The sequence below is a fragment of the Palaemon carinicauda genome, chromosome 20 (assembly GCF_036898095.1).
Source record: "Palaemon carinicauda isolate YSFRI2023 chromosome 20, ASM3689809v2, whole genome shotgun sequence".
Taxonomy (NCBI): Eukaryota; Metazoa; Arthropoda; class Malacostraca; order Decapoda; family Palaemonidae; genus Palaemon; species Palaemon carinicauda.
Window position 1 is genome coordinate 61,383,567 of NC_090744.1, and position 10,000 is coordinate 61,393,566.

Sequence of the window (10,000 nt, forward strand, 5' to 3'; positions counted from 1 at the left end):
TTCCTGTGAGCCCCCAATCAGGTCATTGCGAGCCGCCAATGGCTTGCGAGCCGCGCAATGAAGACCACTGGTGTATGTACTGAACGGAGTGGTGATGACAGTCTTAGGGATGTCTTCTGGGTTCATAGGCACCTGATAATATACATTCAGGAGGTCGAGCGTGAAGAAAACATTTGCTTTGTGCAGGTAGGAGGTCACGTCAGCGATGTTTGGGAGGGGGTAGTGATCTGGCTCTGTTTGCGTGTTCAGGCACTGTAATCCCCACAAGGATGGAGGGAGGCACCTTTCTTCAGGACGATGTGTATGGGTGACGACCATGGTCTGTACGGCTTTTGGCAAAGCCCCATTTCTTCCATTTCGGTGAACATCAGTTTGGCAGCTGCCAATCGATCCGCTGCCAGATTTCTGAATTATGCAAAAACTGGGGGTCCCGTTGTCATGATATGGTGATAAAAACTGTGCTTGGTAGGAGCCGTGGGTGTTTGGTGAAGTTCTGGACGGAAAACTTCCGGGGATGACGTGAGGAGGTGGTCGTAGGGATCCGTGGGTGCGCTGATGTGGAGAGCGAGGTTAGATGGGGGAGGGGGGGGGGGTTGAAGAGGTGTCAACAAGTATAAGTCTGCATTGACCAATCGTCGGTGGCCGACATTGACTAGAAGGGGAAGATGAGAGAGGAAATCCGCTCTGAGGATTAGCATTGTGATGTCAGCAACGAGAATCTTCCAATTAAATTTACCATTTCCAGACGATAATGAGAGGTTCTCTTAACCGTAGTTGGGTATCGCCGATCCGTTGGCACCTAACAGACAGACGTCGGCAAACTTAGACAGACTATGTCGTCTCCTGGAGCATTCCATTTGCAAAAGAGAATGACAAGCACCTGTGTCCACCAAAAATCGCACGCCCGTTCCTGCATCATGTAAAAAGAAAAGATTAGAAACACAGGAGGCCATTGCCACAAGCAATGGCCTACTTACATGTTTTCTGGCCACTGACAATCTTTGCCACATTTCTTCGTGGCAACCCTGAATCGGGAGTGGTAGTAGCAAGGGGCTGTAGCAGTCGTTGGTTGGGGCGGGTGCGAGTGGTGGGTGATGGGTGGCTTTGTTGCCTCTCCGGCACATCACGGGGTAGGCGTGCATGTCCTACGGCCTTTGTGTCAGCTTTGGTTGACCTTGAATAGGTGTCCTCTTCGTCAGGATTAGAGGCGTTGATGGAGGTCTTGAAGGTCGTGAATTGGCTGTCCATAAGGGTGTTGTCTTTGGTCATCAAGTCCTTTATCGGTAAACTATCGACACTTTTATGGCGTCACGTACAGGTTCGGGTAAACAGTGTACCCAAAGGGCACGAAGTAGGTTCACCTCATAAGGAGAGCCGTCTGCGACAGGTTGCAGGCAAGCGATACCGGTCATTTCCCTGAGGGCGAGGGAAGCCCTTTGGTCCCCCAGCTTGTTGAGAGAGCTAAAAAGGCTTTGGTATACGGGTGGTTTGGGATGGCGAGTACTGCTGCAGAAGGTTTGTTTTGAGGGCGTCATACGATATTGGGGTGTCTCGTTATTCAGAAAGCCGCTCAGAGATTTCCAGGAAGGTGTTCTCGGGTATCGCCGCGAGAACACAATCTGCTTTGGTGGTTGAGCGAGTCACGCCCTTGATGCGGAACTGGACTTCTGCGCATGAAACTAGACAGACGCATCTCCGCTTGCCAATGAAGAAAGTTTGAATGGGGCGGCGCCAAATTCTGTGGAGTTCGGCATACTAATAGTGAGGGGGGGGGGTTGCTGGAGGAGCGAGTTGACTTCCAGGGTCACTAATATGACGGGCCAAGAGCAAATTGGGACTCAAAAGACAAGGTGATAGCAACTGATTACCTTTATTAGAGAACATCGAGTTAATATACACACCAAGTCCCGGCAAGAAGGTCAAGAAATACAAAAGGCTATTTCATGTACAACTGACAATCGGTTCTGTTAACAGTTTACAAAAAAAAAAAACAGACAAATTTATGCAAGTTGCTGTCAGTGCGAGGGGAGAGCGAAGATACAAACGATAATATATACAAAAAAGAAAATGTCGTTAATATGTACGATCGTGTGACACACGGGTGGTACAGCGTGTATCTCTGGGTAAGTAGGAGGTAACAGTGCTAATGTTGGGGAGAGAGTAATGATCTGGTTCTGTCTGCATGTTCACATGCCTGTAATCGCACAAGGGTGCAGGGAGGAATTCTTCTTCAGCATGATGTGTAAGATGGACAACCATGAGCTTGAAGAATTTTGGCAAAGGAAAATTACTTTTATTTCCTCAAGCATTTGTTTAGCAGCTCCCAAGCGATCCGGAGCTAGCCGCCTAAATTTGGCAGGTGCTGGAATCCCCTTCATTTTCAGATGGTGATAAATAGCGTGCTTGCCGGATTTGAAGTGAGGAGGGTGGTGTAGGCCTCTGTAATTTCATTGATCTGGAGTGCAAAGTTTGAGGCGCGGGATTGTTGAGGTGTTTACTAATGGTCGATCCCCATCATGAGCCAGAATATGAAAATGTGCAAGGAAATCCAAATCAGGTAATGGCAATGTTTCGTCTGCAAAAAGGAATTTTCAATGTTATTTGGTGCTTTCAAGAGATATAGTGAGTATCTCCTGCCCGTGGGTGGGGATCTCAGATCTGTTGGCAGTTACCAGGAGGAAGTCAGCAGGTTTAGAATTACAACATCATGTCCATGAGAATGACAGGAAAAAAGAATGGATTAGCCAGCATCAGTGTCTACTAAAAGCCACACACCCGTACTTGCAGCATGTTAAAAGAAAATATTATTGATACAGGAAGCCACCAACATCAGCGATAGCCCACATACACGTTATTTGGCCATTGACTGCCGTCTGTACATTTCTTCACACCAGCTCAGAATCTGGAGTGGTAGTAGCAGAACACCGGCTGATAGGTGTCAGAATGGGGTTGGAGAGGTTGTTGGTTGGGGCATGAGCGAGGGTTGCCTACATACGCCAACCCCTGCTCAGGCTAGCTTTATAGCCCCTCTATTATGTCTTAGGCCAGGTGTCTGTCACCCTGCCTTTATTTCAGCTTAGGTCCGTGTCGAGTAGTCCTCTTCGTCAGTGACCATGAGTGCGTTGACTATGGTCATCAGCTTCTTCATGGAAAAGGTATAAACATTAGGAATGGCGGCTAGCTGTTAAATTCAAAGGGGAAAAAGTAGGTTCACTTCTTAAGGAGAGCTGACAGCATCCGGTTACTGGTAGGCAATACTGGTCATATCCCTGAGGGCGAGCGAATCATTTGGGTCCCCCAACGGCTGTTAAGTGAGATGATAAAGCATGGATATATAGGCGGTAGACAATGGTAAGTACTGCTCCACGATGTATTTTTTGAGGATTTAAGTCTATTGGGGTTTCCCCTTGAATGCAAAGCCAACTGGATATTTCCGGGAAAGTGCCCTTGGAGATCATCTACTTTGCTGCTTTGGTGAGTCACATCCTTAATGCGAAATTGAACTTCAGCGCGCTGGAACTAGATGAAGGCTTTTCTGCTGCCAAAAAGCGGCAGTTTCATTTACGCGGTATTTGTTGAGGAGTCAGGTTTGGAGGGCGACAGTTCAGAAAGGGTAGGGCGAAGGGGGGTGGGGAGTGGGGGGTGGGGTGGGGTGAGGCGCTGTAGTGTAGTCACATCGGTGGTAATCAATGAGACAACAAAACTGTTACCTTCTAACAGAGAGGCGAGGTGAATGCAAGTAAAATCTTTTCAATAGATAACCAGATTACAATGCAGAAGCTAAGACCTAGAATTTCACAAAATTACAAAAATCTGAAACATGCAATGGCAAGGTTAAACAGATACTTTTATTATCGGTGCGGAGAAAGTGCAAGATAAATAAACGGCAATATCGTTATAGTGCAACAACATGTATGAAAAAACATGCGGTACACAATTGAAGATTAGCATATGACAGAGTTCCGTTTAGTGAAGCATGTGAGGAATTGACAAAATATTATAGAAGATTTGAATTAAAAAAAAGCAGAAATGTAGGAATGGCTAAGAAATATGGACAAAACTAAGAAAATGTTCAATGAAAATATAGAGACAACAAATAAGAGTTGTGGACGAAACTCACGAGATTGTCATTGAAGATATCTATACAGGAAACACATAAATCCTAAAACTACATAAAGATCGTAAAACTACACAAAGATAGTAAAAAATAGAAATTTCGATGGGGAAATAGGATAAACAAAGAGAATCCATCTTTCCTGAATTACTCACTGCATGCACACATGAAGATTTTATAGATTTAGATTAGGAGAATCTAGGGATTAACCATAACGGAAAATATCTTTTACCCCCAAAGGACGTACGGGTACGTACCTCATAAGCCATCCCTTTACCCCCATGGACGTATGAGTACGTTTTCTATACTTATGTGTAGATAACAGGTCTTGGCAGGCCTTGTATTTGAAATACAACGCTTTACTGTTGTGATGTTGTTCCTTCGATGTCTTGTCATCAATGTAACATGAATAAAAAGTTTCTCTGGGCCCAACAAGGGTCAAGATGGACCTTTAAATTTTCTTTGAAGAATCAGCTGATATTTCCTGTGTAGTAATTTTAGGTTGCATAGGCATTTACACAAATATTACGAAAATAGGGCACTGTTACCAGTGCAAGAGTGTGGTTTCGTTGTTCCTTCGACATCTTATCATCAATGTAATGTGAACAAAAAGTTCTCTGAGGCCCACAGGGGTCATGAATGACCTTTAAATTTTATGTAAAGGAAACAGCTGACCTTTTATGTGCATTTTCTTTAGATTTCATAGCTATTATCATCGAATAATTACGTAAAATGGTTCCGTTGCCATGGTAACACAATGTTTTCATAGTTTTACAATGCCCAGATCCCCACAGAGGTCAAGATGGACCTTTAAACTTTCTGTTATCAATCAGATTATTTTTCTTTGTATTTTTTGGGGTTTTTCATAGTCAATTATACAAATTTTACGAAAAATTATCATCATTACTCCTGCGTGACTATTGTTTGATTGTTCCTTTGATATCGTGTCAACAATGATGAATGAAAAGTTTCCCTGGGCTCCACTGGGGTCTTGATTGACCTATAAATTTTCTTTATAGATTCAGGTCATATTTCGTATGCAGTTTGTTTAGGTTACATAGCTATTTACACGAGTAATTACTAAAAATGATTTCGTTACCATGGTAACGATGTGTTTACTGAACCCCATGTTGTTCCCTGGACTGAGCGTAATGCCCTTTAAATCTCCGTGTCTCGGAATTTAAAGGTCCGAAAGCAGCTGATTTTTAGTTGTTATGCGATTTTTATGCCTACCATGATTATTTTTGTATATTTTTTGTTACTATTTTGCCGAAACCTTGAGTATATTTCTTATTTTTTGTCGTCATCCTTGCTCCCGGGAAATAAGCCTTCTCTGTGTCAGACAGGACAAACAAAGACTTTTAAATTTCCTCGTCTTGTGATTTAAAGACCTCAAAGCAGCTGATTTGAGTTGCCATGCGGTTTTTATGCTAATCATGATTATCTTTTGTATATTTTTTATTTCTATTTTGCCGAAACCTTTAGTATATTATTATATTCATCGCCGTTATGCTCATTCCCGCGCTCGGTCTGTATGAACAACGTGTTGGCTGGGTGACTGGGACGAAGACCAGACTCACCAGAGTGACTAGCGTCTGCCAGCCACGAAGTAATTAGTTCAGATGTTGACTTTGTGAGAGAACCTAGCTTTCGTGCGTTATCCGTTAATTTTGCGCTTTAACAGCCTATTTTAATAAGTGATAGTGCTTTATAACTTTTTAGAATATTTTTCTTTATATGTGTGAAGGCATTTGTTGGATAAAATGCCTAAAGGTCAAGTAAGATCAGTGTATAAATAAAAAATTCCGTGAATGATGGCAGCTCAAGGCAAAAAATTACGACTGTTGTCTCGACATGGTAGACATGGTAACTACGATTTGAAAGGTTGGTGTTGTGTTTATGCATGTATATTTTCATATTATTTCGAGTATTCTATAGGAATATATATATATATATATATATATATATATATATATATATATATATATATATATATATATATATATATATATATATATATATATATATATATATATATATATATATATATATATATGTATATGTATATATATATACATATATGTATATATATATACATATATGTATATATATATGTATATATATATATATATATATATATATATATATATATATATATATATATATATATATATATATATATATATATATATATATATATATATATATATATATATATATTTATACAGATATATATATATATATATATATATATATATATATATATATATATATTCATATAAGCCATATATATTTTTGATACATTAATGTCTGGATTCTCTTAATGACTTCAGGATCAGAGCCCCAGGCGAAATCACACAAAGACAAGAGCTTGTGACCGGCCGGGAATCGAACCCTGGTTCCATACTTTTATGTGAGCGAACATTTGAACTGGTTCCAATAAAAGGCATGAAAGTATCACCACCAGATGCTCTTCTGATAAATTTTTTAAAAGGCGAAAATATGTGACGTTACAAAAAAGGAGTCTGGATTTCTGTTTCTTGGTCAGTTTGGTAAGCAGATTTACAATACATTTGGTAAAGCCAAAGGTAGATTTGTTGGGGAGACATTGTACAACACAAGTTTCATACATGCTCATACACTGTAACTGCTTTGCTTTTTTATTTTATCACTCGCTCATCCTTGTACTGTTAATGACTCAGCCAGTGTAAACATGCTAGGTCACGTTTTTTTTTTTCAGTTTTTATGACGTTCTTCCTCATAAATCCTTGTATATAAACTCAATGATTTTTTAATAAAGTTTAATTGCATTTACTTCGCCTCTCAGGTATCACCTAACAGCTCACTCGCTCAATTGATGACCTCCCACCTTCCCCCTCAGTAATGTGTCTTACCGTTTGATGATGTCGCCCTCTGACCATGAGTCTCATTTTAACGCCACACCTATGAAACTACAGTCTTATGAAATAACAGAGGCATTCACTGGGTTTCAGCTCGCCGAGGTCTAGTTTTTCATCAAAACAGACTATTCTCGCAGCGATCCCAAGGACACTTCCCTGGAAATCTCAGATTGGTATTACGACCATGGGGGCACCTCAATTGTGTATGGCACCATCAAAACATAACTCATGGAGCAGTACTCATCATCGCCAGCCTACCGTATAGCCAAAATATTCTGGCTCTCTCAACAACCGTTGGGTGACCAAAGGGCTCCCTTCCCTCTCAGGGAAAGAACCAGTATCGCTCGCCTGTAACCTGCTGCAGATGGCTCTTCTTGGTAGTTGAACCAACTTCATGACCTTTTGGTATGACAACTACCTAAAGCTGCACGCAATGCCATCCCAAATGTCGATACCTTGCCCAATAAGGACCTGATAACCGAATTCTACACCATTATGGCCAGCAACTTCACTACCTTTAAGACTTCCATCAATGCTTCCACTCCTAACAAATAGGACATCTATTCCAACAATGACTGAATCTGGTGGGAATGCAGTAGGACACAGACACCCTTAACCCCCGTAATGAAGTGCCAGAGTGGCAACAAATCTGCCCACTATCCACATATGCCACTTCTTACTTAAGACCAAACCAACAAACTTTGTCGTCACCTACTGACACCCATCGGCAACAGTTATGCTACTACTAATCCAGATTCAGATCTGCTACAAAGAATTGTGCGAATGGTTGTCAGAGACTGAAAACTGTGTAAGTAGGCAGTCGCTTTTGGCCTCCAGAACTATGCCAAACGCCCATATTTCCCATCAAACACTGTATTTATTACAAAATCATGACAATGAGGCCCCTAGTGTTTCCCAGATTCAGGCATCTGGCATCGGATATTTTGGTAGTCCCTAAACAGACCTTCAGTGAAATGGAGGAAATGGGCCTTTGCCATGGTCGTCAGCCTAACACATCATCTTGAAGAAAGATGGATCCATGGATCCATTAGGAGATTATAGGTGTTTGAACCTGCTGACAGACCTGGATCACCACTCCCTCCCAAACAGGGCCTATATGACCTCCTACTTGCACAAAGCAAAGGGTTTCTCCATGCTCAACCTCCTGAAGGGTTATTATAAGGTCCTCATGAACCCAGTGGACATAACTTCTCAATGCCTCATGATCGGCCTCTTAGGGGACCTACCATTTTTTTTTGTATGTTATGTAGACAACATACATGTGTTTTTTCCTCCAAAGAAGAACACCTCTATCACCTTCACATCGTGTTTTTACAACAGAATGGTCTTGGAGTTCAGTATGAAAATTGTACCTTTGGCGCCATCGAGGTATCGTCCTTAGGGCACCCCATCACTACTGAAGGAGTACAGCCTGAGAAGGTAGTAACCATTCAGAACTTCCTCATACCTTTGACCGTTAAAGAATGGAAAACATTCTTGGGCATGATCAACTATTATTCACTGATTTCCGCTGACCATTAATGTCCTTCTTGCACCACTCTCTGCTCCCTTAAGGGACAGCCAAAAAAGCTGAGATGAGATCCCCTTCAAGAAGCAGCCTACTTCAACCTAAAAAAATACATTATCAACTGTTGTTGCTCTTAATTTACCCATGCCACGTGCACCTCTCCTACCTTCCAACAATGCCTGCAACGTTCCTATTTGTGCAGTACTCGAGCATGTGGTCAATGGCTTACTCCAAACATTGGTCTTCTTCAGTACAAAATTGCCCAAAGTGGTATGATCTTCTTAATTGGGTAATTGAATTAGTAGAACTTAAAAAAGTTTAAACTTATATCAAATGTTCTATATTGAAAAGTCTGACATAAGTTTTTTTTATAGTTTATATATATATATATATATATATATATATATATATATATATATATATATATATAAATATATGATTTAATGTTCCTGTTTTTAAAATATCTTCTTCAAATTGTTCATTACTTCTCAAATAGTTTATCTCCTTATTTCCTTTCCTCACTGGGCTATTTTTCCCTTCTGGAACCCTTTGGATTATGCATCTTGCTTTTAGAACATAAGATATAGCTAGCTAGCTAATAATAATAATAATAATAATAATAATAATAATAATAATAATAATAATAATAGTAAGCCTGTTCTAGCCAGATGTGTTAAGTTGTAAACAAGTATTATAAATTTCCTGGCTGTTGTTCTCTTCCAGGAGTTAAGAATTTGTTATTTTATATCATGCTAAACCTGCTTGGATAAAACTAGCTAATATTAGTTTCTTTTGTTTGAATCATTGCGGCCAAAGTGTTGTCTGTAACATGAAAATTCGTTAGCAAGCAGCGGTCAGCTGGAAGGGTTCAGTTTGAACGGTTTATTCAACGGTTCAGCAAATACAGTTTGTTTCGTGTTTTGAAGGTATACTCCATGAAGTAAATTTATATGATTTGTTTTATATTATTGTGGAGTATTTAGCAGTTAATTTGAATTTTAGAGATACTTATTAATGTATTTTAAATTGGGTGATCACAGGTACAAGGTTATAAGAGTGAATGATTTTGAATAATCTTGGCAATGCTCAATGTAAATGTATATAATATATTTAGGTATATCAAATGCTTTGTTCGAAGATAGTTTTAACATATGTGATCGCTTAGTATTTCTATAAGAATTTACATGTGTTACCGGTTAATTCATAGAAAGATGAATTTGTTTGATTACGAGAACTTGAAGATACTTTAATTTAAAGAGGAATTTGTTATCATAAATTAAATTTATTTTTTATTAATTGCTTGTTTACATATTTTTGGGGAAATCGAATAAGATAGTTTACATCTGATTTAAAGGTCATTCTTGCTTCTTTTATCATCCACACACACAACATACGATTTTTGAGAACTACAGGGTTCTAATGAGGGAAGAAACGAGGAAGCACGGCGGTCAGCCAAGA